Source organism: Panulirus ornatus, chromosome 65 (genome assembly GCF_036320965.1).
Source record: "Panulirus ornatus isolate Po-2019 chromosome 65, ASM3632096v1, whole genome shotgun sequence".
Taxonomy (NCBI): domain Eukaryota; kingdom Metazoa; phylum Arthropoda; class Malacostraca; order Decapoda; family Palinuridae; genus Panulirus; species Panulirus ornatus.
Genome location: NC_092288.1, coordinates 26,148,358 through 26,157,154, shown reverse-complemented (window position 1 = coordinate 26,157,154; position 8,797 = coordinate 26,148,358). Strand labels below are relative to the sequence as shown.

Below are 8,797 nucleotides of genomic sequence, written 5' to 3'. Positions count from 1 at the left end.
GGATGAACAGCTGGGGTTACTGTGGACTGACTGCCGCGACCAGAATCAGAACTAATGTATGTGGGCTTGACCTCCAGCCGGTCCATGAATACGTCATAGTCAGGAACGCCAACACTTCACCGCGATAGATATATTGATGGATAGCTAGATACGAATATAGATACAGATATAGACCAAGTGATAGCTGGAGTCTGGTACAATACCCGTATGTCACCTGTCTCAAAATTGTTTTTTTTTCCAGAATAGCTGCTGATGAGGCTGGACCAGAACTGGAATCCAGGAGGCAAAGGTGATGGACATCATGTGTCAGGAGTGGATGAGTCACTATGTATCTGTCTTGTGTTGAGAGAGGTGAACCCGCCTCCCTAGGTCGTGTGACCCCCCCCCCCCCCACCCCCCACCCGTAAGTAAGGATCCGTCCAACTCTGGATCTTAATCCGGATGAGAAGCGACGAGAGACCGGCCGGTTGTTGCCGGTTCATACACAGCGGGAGGGTAATGGGGCGACCACATAACGCGGCAACAACACTGAGGCGAAGTCCTCCATGATGGTCAGACGAGACGCTGCTACACAACTGGGGTCAGGTCAGGCCAGGTGTGGCCAGACATGTTGTGTGGAGGCGTCCCTGGTTGTGGCCAGGCTACATCCTGCGGTTGTGGTGAGTGTTGCTCACAACACACAGGGACGGGTTGTGTGTGTGTGGGTGTGTGTGTGTGAGAGAGAGAGAGAGAGAGAGAGAGAGAGAGAGAGAGAGAGAGAGAGAGGTGTTGGTGAGGTAGACACGCAAGACATCAGACACCGTTGTTAAGGTGGCCAGGGTGACGTAGTGGAGGAAGATGACGCAACGGACGTGAAGATGTGGTCATGATACATCATGTGAGCAGCTCATGATATGTGACTACGATCATCGCTACAGCACATGGTAGGCTGGAGGGCAGACGTATGGTAGCAGGAGGTGAGGTGCACCATGATACAGGATGAGAGGGTCAGGGAAGTATGAGTTTAGCATGTATGATCCTCAGATGGTGCCAGGGATGTGGCTCGTGATGGTGGCGGTGTGGGGTGTGGGGTGTGGTGTGTGGTAGTGTGTGATGGTAGTGTGTGAGGGTGATGTGTGTGGTGTGTGATGGTAGTGTGTGGTGTGTGGTAGTGTGTGATGGTAGTATGTGAGGGTGATGTGTGGTGGTGTGTGGTAGTGTGTGGTGTGTGGTAGTGTGTGGTAGTGTGTGCTGGTGTGTGTTGGTAGTGTGTGCTGGTGTGTGGTAGTGTGGTAGTGTGTGGTGTGTGGTAGTGTGTGCTGGTGTGTGGTAGTGTGTGGTGTCAATAGGGAAGTGGCTCTCGTCTGCCGACTTAACCAGAGTTTGCCAAGTGAATAATTAAGAACCTCTGACATTAACGTGTGAGACTCGCTTCAAGGTAGACCTCGAGTCCCAAGTGTGTGTGTGTGTGTGTGTGTTGAGCGCCTGTAAGGACTGCAGGCGTGCATGATGCATGCATGCGCCTGATCCATCCCTGCTGATGAAGACGGAAGTGATGATAATGACTGAGCAGCTGTTGATCAAGACAAGGTTCATCAGAAGGATATTAATCACTTCCAGTCAAGATTAATCGATCATCATTTACCTGTGTGTCGCTCGTCTTATGTTTCTCATCTGGTCAACAGCTCTTAACGTTGAGGGTTGATCACTGACTGATTCATGGTGTTGGCAGTGAGGGAGGGAACATGGTGGTGTTGGCAGTGAGGGAGGGAACATGGTGGTGTTGGCAGTGAGGGAGGGAACATGGTGGTGTTGGCAGTGAGGGAGGGAACATGGTGGTGTTGGCGGTGAGGGAGGGAACATGGTGGTGTTGGCAGTGAGGGAGGGAACATGGTGGTGTTGGCAGTGAGGGAGGGAACATGGTGGTGTTGGCAGTGAGGGAGGGAACATGGTGGTGTTGGCAGTGAGGGAGGGAACATGGTGGTGTTGGCAGTGAGGGAGGGAACATGGTGGTGTTGGCAGTGAGGGAGGGAACATGGTGGTGTTAGCAGTGAGGGAGGGAACATGGTGGTGTTGGCAGTGAGGGAGGGAACATGGTGGTGTTGGCAGTGAGGGAGGGAACATGATGGTGTTGGCAGTGAGGGAGGGAACATGGTGGTGTTGGCGGTGAGGGAGGGAACATGATGGTGTTGGCAGTGAGGGAGGGAACATGGTGGTGTTGGCAGTGAGGGAGGGAACATGGTGGTGTTGGCAGTGAGGGAGGGAACATGGTGGTGTTGGCAGTGAGGGAGGGAACATGGTGGTGTTGGCAGTGAGGGAGGGAACATGGTGGTGTTGGCAGTGAGGGAGGGAACATGGTGGTGTTGGCGGTGAGGGAGGGAACATGGTGGTGTTGGCAGTGAGGGAGGGAACATGGTGGTGTTGGCAGTGAGGGAGGGAACATGGTGGTGTTGGCAGTGAGGGAGGGAACATGGTGGTGTTGGCAGTGAGGGAGGGAACATGGTGGTGTTGGCAGTGAGGGAGGGAAGACCCCACAATTATGAGACACAGACACCAGAGGTCGTCAGTAATAAGTAACAATATTTTGCTACTTTATTAAGTAGATCACATCCAGATATGCCTTTGCCCAGGTACTTATAATTCCGGCTCGCTCGGGTACTTATAATTTCTCCGTTAATGTAATTGAGAAAAGTAATCGTACAATGTCCAGATTGTAAGTAAATAAGTAAAAGTAGATCTGGAAGTAATCTAGTGTAATAAAGTAACTCGATATTGTTACTTGATCACTTACCACTGACTGGTAATTACAGTCATACCTTGCACACATATAGACACGAGTTTCGAACATGTCCACTTCACTAATACCCCACACACACACACACACACACACACACACACACACACACACACACACACCAGCTGCTTCAATTTTCGCTCTCCACTGCCACCAGCCAGACAGCTATTCCCGCGCGCACCTCACATGACTATTCACCAGACCGATAAATGAATAGCCAATCCGCACAGAAACCCTTGTTCAGCGGGACAGCTAATGGTATCGCGTTCATTCCATAGATGGCAGCACCAAGCCCGCCCGCGTTTCTTCTCTTTTCACAAAATAGATGGAAGGACCAAGACTGGGTAGGTTCCGCTTTAACTCAATAGATAGCAGGAGCAGCCACGTGTCCCCGGGAATTATCGCACGTGGTCAGGCCCGGGAATCATCGCACGTGGTCAGGCCCGGGAATCATCACACGTGGTCAGGCCCGGGAATCATCACACGTGGTCAGGCCCGGGAATCATCACACGTGGTCAAGCCCGGGAATCATCACACGTGGTCAGGCCTGGGAATCATCACACGTGGTCAGGCCCGGGAATCATCACACGTGGTCAGGCCTGGGAATCATCACACGTGGTCAGGCCCGGGAATCATCACACGTGGTCAGGCCCGGGAATCATCACACGTGGTCAGGTCCGGGAATCATCGCACGTAGTCAGGCCCGGGAATCATCACACGTGGTCAGGCCCGGGAATCATCACACGTGGTCAGGCCCGGGAATCATCACACGTGGTCAAGCCCGGGAATCATCACACGTGGTCAGGCCTGGGAATCATCACACGTGGTCAGGCCCGGGAATCATCACACGTGGTCAGGCCTGGGAATCATCACACGTGGTCAGGCCCGGGAATCATCACACGTGGTCAGGCCCGGGAATCATCGGACGTAGTCAGGCCCGGGAATCATCGCACGTGGTCAGGCCCGGGAATTATCACACGTGGTCAAGCCCGGGAATCATCACACGTGGTCAGGCCCGGGAATCATCACACGTGGTCAGGCCCGGGAATCATCGCACGTGGTCAGGCCCGGGAATTATCACACGTGGTCAGGCCCGGGAATCATCACACGTGGTCAAGCCCGGGAATCATCACACGTGGTCAGGCCCGGGAATCACACTATTTCAACAATGGCTAAATGGACCAGGTTCCGGGCCGGCCGTGGCCTCCGTGTTGGTAATGGGAGAAGAGATGGGTTAAGGTGGAGCATGGTAGGTGGTGATGGGTGGGTGTGTGGCGCCTGCAGGTGGCAGTAGGTGGTGATGGGGGTGTAGGGTGTGGCGCCTGTAGGTGGGAGAATACTGTAGGTGGTCGTCAGGTGGAGGGAAGGGTGAGGAAGAAACTAAGGGAGTTAAGGGAGAGAGTGAGAGTGGAAGGGAGAGTGGGAAGGTTGACCCCTCCAGAGGTACCCCAGATTCTGGGGGCACCTCCTTACCCCTCACCAGACCTGGGGATGACCACCCCTGTCCTGGGGGGGGGGGGGGCTACTATGCCTAGCCCTCCACACCTGACCCCCCCCCCCCCCCCCCACCGACTCCCACTGACCAGAGTCAACACAAGTAAGTAAACAAAGCACATCAGAGATATGAACGACTCTGAAAAGGTCGTTCACTTGCGGCAATCATGGGGTCGTACATCAGCCTGGCCTGCCCCATATACTGGGGGTTCCAGGGGTCGTACATCAGCCTGGCCTGCCCCATATACTGGGGGCTCCAGGGGTCGTACATCAGCCTGGCCTGCCCCATATACTGGGGGCTCCAGGGGTCGTACATCAGCCTGGCCTGCCCCATACACTGGGGGTTCCGGGGGTCGTACATCTGCCTGGCCTGCCCCATACACTGGGGGTTCCGGGGGTCGTGCTGGTGAACAGTGCTATGTGTGGTGAAGTAAACAGTGATAGAGCTGGTTCCCTGCTTGTTACAATCTTCATTCCTTCTTGTTTCATACTTGTTCTCCGTTTCCCACGTTAGCGAGGTAGCGTCAGGTTTTACACGAAATCTCATCATTTGCCTCTTTTCTCTTTTTCTTCTTTTGAAAAGTAACAGTACAGTAGGGGAAGGTTTCCAGCCCCCACTCCCGCCCTTGTTAATGTTCCTCAACTCGTAAGAGATACCCTTCCCCTGGGGGGGGGGATCAGAACTTCACATAGCAGCTTAAGTTCACAAAAAGTTCGTCTCCGGAACTTACGTGTGTGAGAAAACTTGAAACGTTAGCGTTAAGATATGCAAAAATTTATTCTTTAACTTCCAAAGGATAAAAGAAAAATCATTTGTTAACTTCTGGAAATTAAGTAATTTGACTTTGAAGGTCATCACCAGAGGAGCATGATTTATGTATATTGGAACCTGACACAACGCGATCCTTTATCTTTAGGATCTAGGAAGCCTCGATCCTTCAACCTTAGGATGTGGAAAGCCTCGATCCTTCAAGTTCAGGATCTGGAAAGCCTCGATCCTTCAAGTTCAGGATCTGGAAAGCCTCGATCCTTCAGCTTTAGGTTCTGAAGCGACTCAATCTATGAATTTAAGGATCTAAAAGGCTTCAGTCCATTAACATCAGGTTCTGAAGGAAACTCGACCCTTCAGATGAAGTATTTGGAACCCTTGATCCTTGAACAGTGGGTCTGGAAAACAGATGATATTATGGCGCTCTTCCTGCAGAAGGGAAACATGTTTGGAGTTGCCTCCAGCCAAGGCAAACGTCATGCAAATTCGCTAAGCGTATCATTTGTCGATCGTCAAGACGGGCAAACTGGATTGCCCAAACGAGTCTCGTCAGGAAAAGAAAAAAAGATTTTGTTTCATTTCCAGAATAAACACAGCGCGAGTCCTCACCGTGCAGTCCAGGCAAACGTAGAACATCCTTCAGTAAACACAGCAGCTATCAGTCACATGGAAACCCTGACGTCTTCTTAAGGCGTCTCAATAGACCTTCATAACTCCTGGAAAATTGAGAAATCCAGGTTAACCTTCGCAGTCTTACCTGAGGCTCCCTCCTGTGGTGGAGTCTCACCACGACCATACAGGTCAAGGAATCAAACCTACCATGACCCCAGAGGTCAAGGAATCAGACCTACCATGACCCCAGAGGTCAAGGCCTAAGCAGACCTACCATGACCCCAGAGGTCAAGGCCTAAGCAGAACTACCATGATACCCCAGAGGTCAAGGCCTAAGCAGACCTACCATGACCCCAGAGGTCAAGGCCTAAGCAGACCTACCATGACCCCAGAGGTCAAGGTACCAACTTGCGGGTCTGTGAGGAAAAGGTCAGATGTAGACGATCGGCTCCCCAGGGCAGCCTCCCGTGTAGACTCGGTCATGCTGGAACAAAAGACTTGCATGTTTCCGAGGCGCCTAACTTGGCCAGACTCAACACCAGGAAATGCTTTCTTAAAAGGTTTCCAAGACGAGGACGCAAATGGCTCGTAACCTCAACTGTGTTGTTAATAAGGTATTGCTTCAACACCAGGTCCGCCCCTGCAACACCAGGACTGCTCCTGCAACACCAAGACCTACTGAAATACCATGACTGCTTTTGCAACACCAGAGAGGCTTTGTTAATGGCCGCCCCGGCAACACAAAGGTCGCACTTGCAGCACATCAGGGCCGTCCTCACAACACAACACGGTCGTACATGTTATGGGAAAAGCGCTATGTTAACAAGTCCTGTGTTACTGTTGCTAATCTGTAGAGGGAAAACTTCCTAACGTTTTGTACCACAATTATCGAGAAACGTTTTTTAAGTGACACACGTTGAAGGTGTAGCAGGAAGGAGGCGAAAAACCATTGTTAATAACAGAAGGACATGACTTCACCAAGCTTTGTTAACTTTAACAAGGAAATCCTGCAGAGAATGTCGGCCTTCAGTGGTCCTTGGGTGTCATTTCCGGCCTTGTGACTCCCTCACTGACAACCTGGGTAGGGAAGATAATACTAAACACGAGTTTAATGTTCGTAAAGTCTTGTTTTGTGTCGTTATGAAGGGTTTTGTGGCGGTAACGTTACTGATATGTGCGTTGTGGGTGTGGTGGTGTGTGTACACACACACACACACACACACACACACACACACACACACACGATACAAAGGTTATAAGGGAAGTGAAAAGCGAGAGAAATTGCATCAACGTACAAAGGAACTAGACAGACACCAAAGTCAGTCTTCTACATGACTCGTGAAATTCAACTGAGCAAATGTAAAATCATGAGGAGGGAGGAGAGCCAGGGAAGAAGGTCCCAGTGTGACCATCATCTGGTGAGGACTGAGCTGCTGGAATCTACTTGTGAGAGGGACTTGGGAGTGGACATTGCTCCCAGCCTGTCGCCAGAGACTTGCATGAAGAATATAGTTAAGGAGACCGAAGTGTCTGCTGGCAAATATTAGAACTGTATTCATGTATGAGGAACTGAGTGAATATTCAGCGAGCTGTTCAAGTCCTTCATAAGGCAGAACTATACAGAATATTCGTCACAAGTTTGGTCGCCGAACCCAAAGAGACGGAGAGAGCTAACAGAGAAGGTCTAGAGGAGGACAACAGAGATGGTACCAGAAGAGAGGCTGAGTTACTGGGAAAGGCTAAAGGCCTGGAATTGTTTTACCATGAAAGAGAGAAGAGTGAGAGGTGACCTGATCACAATCCATGAGTTATCCACCCAGTTTGGTGAAGTAGACAGGGACTTCTTCAAAAGATATAGGATAAAACAAGCAGAGGACAACATGAAATTAAGCAAGAAACTTGTTGAAAGTATGTAAACAAATCCTTTCATAGCATAAGAGTGGTGGATGAATGGGATGAACTGAATGTGAAGATGATGAAAAACTTGTATGATAGAAGAAAAAAGTCAAGATGTGGGGTCCCACAAGTGTAGTACTCCCTCCTTGTGCACTGCAAATATGTACTTACAGAAAAATGGTTTTAATACACACACACACACACACACACACACACACACACACACACACACACACACACACACACAGATCATGGACCGGAAACAGGCGCTACACTACACCCCGGTCTTGGTGACCAGTGTCGTGTGTACGGTTCTGGGAAAGATCATTGGAAAGCGAGTGGATGACTTTCTAAGGATGAGAAATTACGCAAGTGAGAGACAGTGTGGTTTCAGGGAGACGAGATCAGGCGTTAACTAGCTTCCTGTAAGTCTACGAGAGAGCGAGTTCAGCCATGGACAAAAAGACGGGCTGGATGGACTGTCTGAAACTGGACTGTCAGAAAGCATTTGACACCGTCCCGCACGGGAGGCTGTTTAAGAAACTGCATCACCAGGATGGGAATAAGGGGAACACTCCTACAACGAATAGATTATCTCAGTGGCAGGGAACGAACGACGCATGTCAGAGGAACCTTCTCGTAACGGGTTGAGGTGACCAGCGGAGTGCCACGGGGTACGACCCCGGGACCATTGCTCTTCTTGATCTTCGTAATGACCTTCCTGGAGGTATGGACTCCTGCCTGAATATGTTTGTGACTGATGGACACTTCTCGATATGACTATAACCTAACAGAAGATAAGCTGCATGCATTACCACACGCTGAGCTGTGGGGCCCCCACTACATGCAGTACCACACGCTGAGCTGTGGGGCCCCCACTACATGCAGTACCACACGCTGAGCTGTGGGGCCCCTACTACAAGCAGTACCACACGCTGAGCTGTGGGGCCCCTACTACAAGCAGTACCACACGCTGAGCTGTGGGGCCCCCATTATAAGCACTACCACATGCTGAGCTGAGGGCCCCCACTAGGGGTCGTGCCCAGCAGGGGTGTGTGTACACGTGAGCCAACAGGGGGGAGCCTGGCCCAGCCTGGCACGATGTATCTGAGGGACACGTCTTCTGGGATATAAGAAATTCACTTTGTGTTTACGCTGGCGTTGTTATCAACAAAGATGGCGGCTGCACCTGGGACGCTGCCGGGAGCCCGCTAGTCTGGGACACTGTTGGCAGCCTGCAGGTCTGGGACACT

At 51.2% G+C, this 8,797-nt stretch overlaps 1 protein-coding gene across 1 annotated transcript in view; it reads right to left on the bottom strand.

Annotated features, from left to right (window-relative positions):
* The window catches only part of LOC139746433 (uncharacterized), a 410,448-nt gene that overhangs the window by 152,892 nt on the left and 248,759 nt on the right, over positions 1-8,797 (bottom strand). The gene's annotated exons all lie outside the window — the stretch shown is intronic.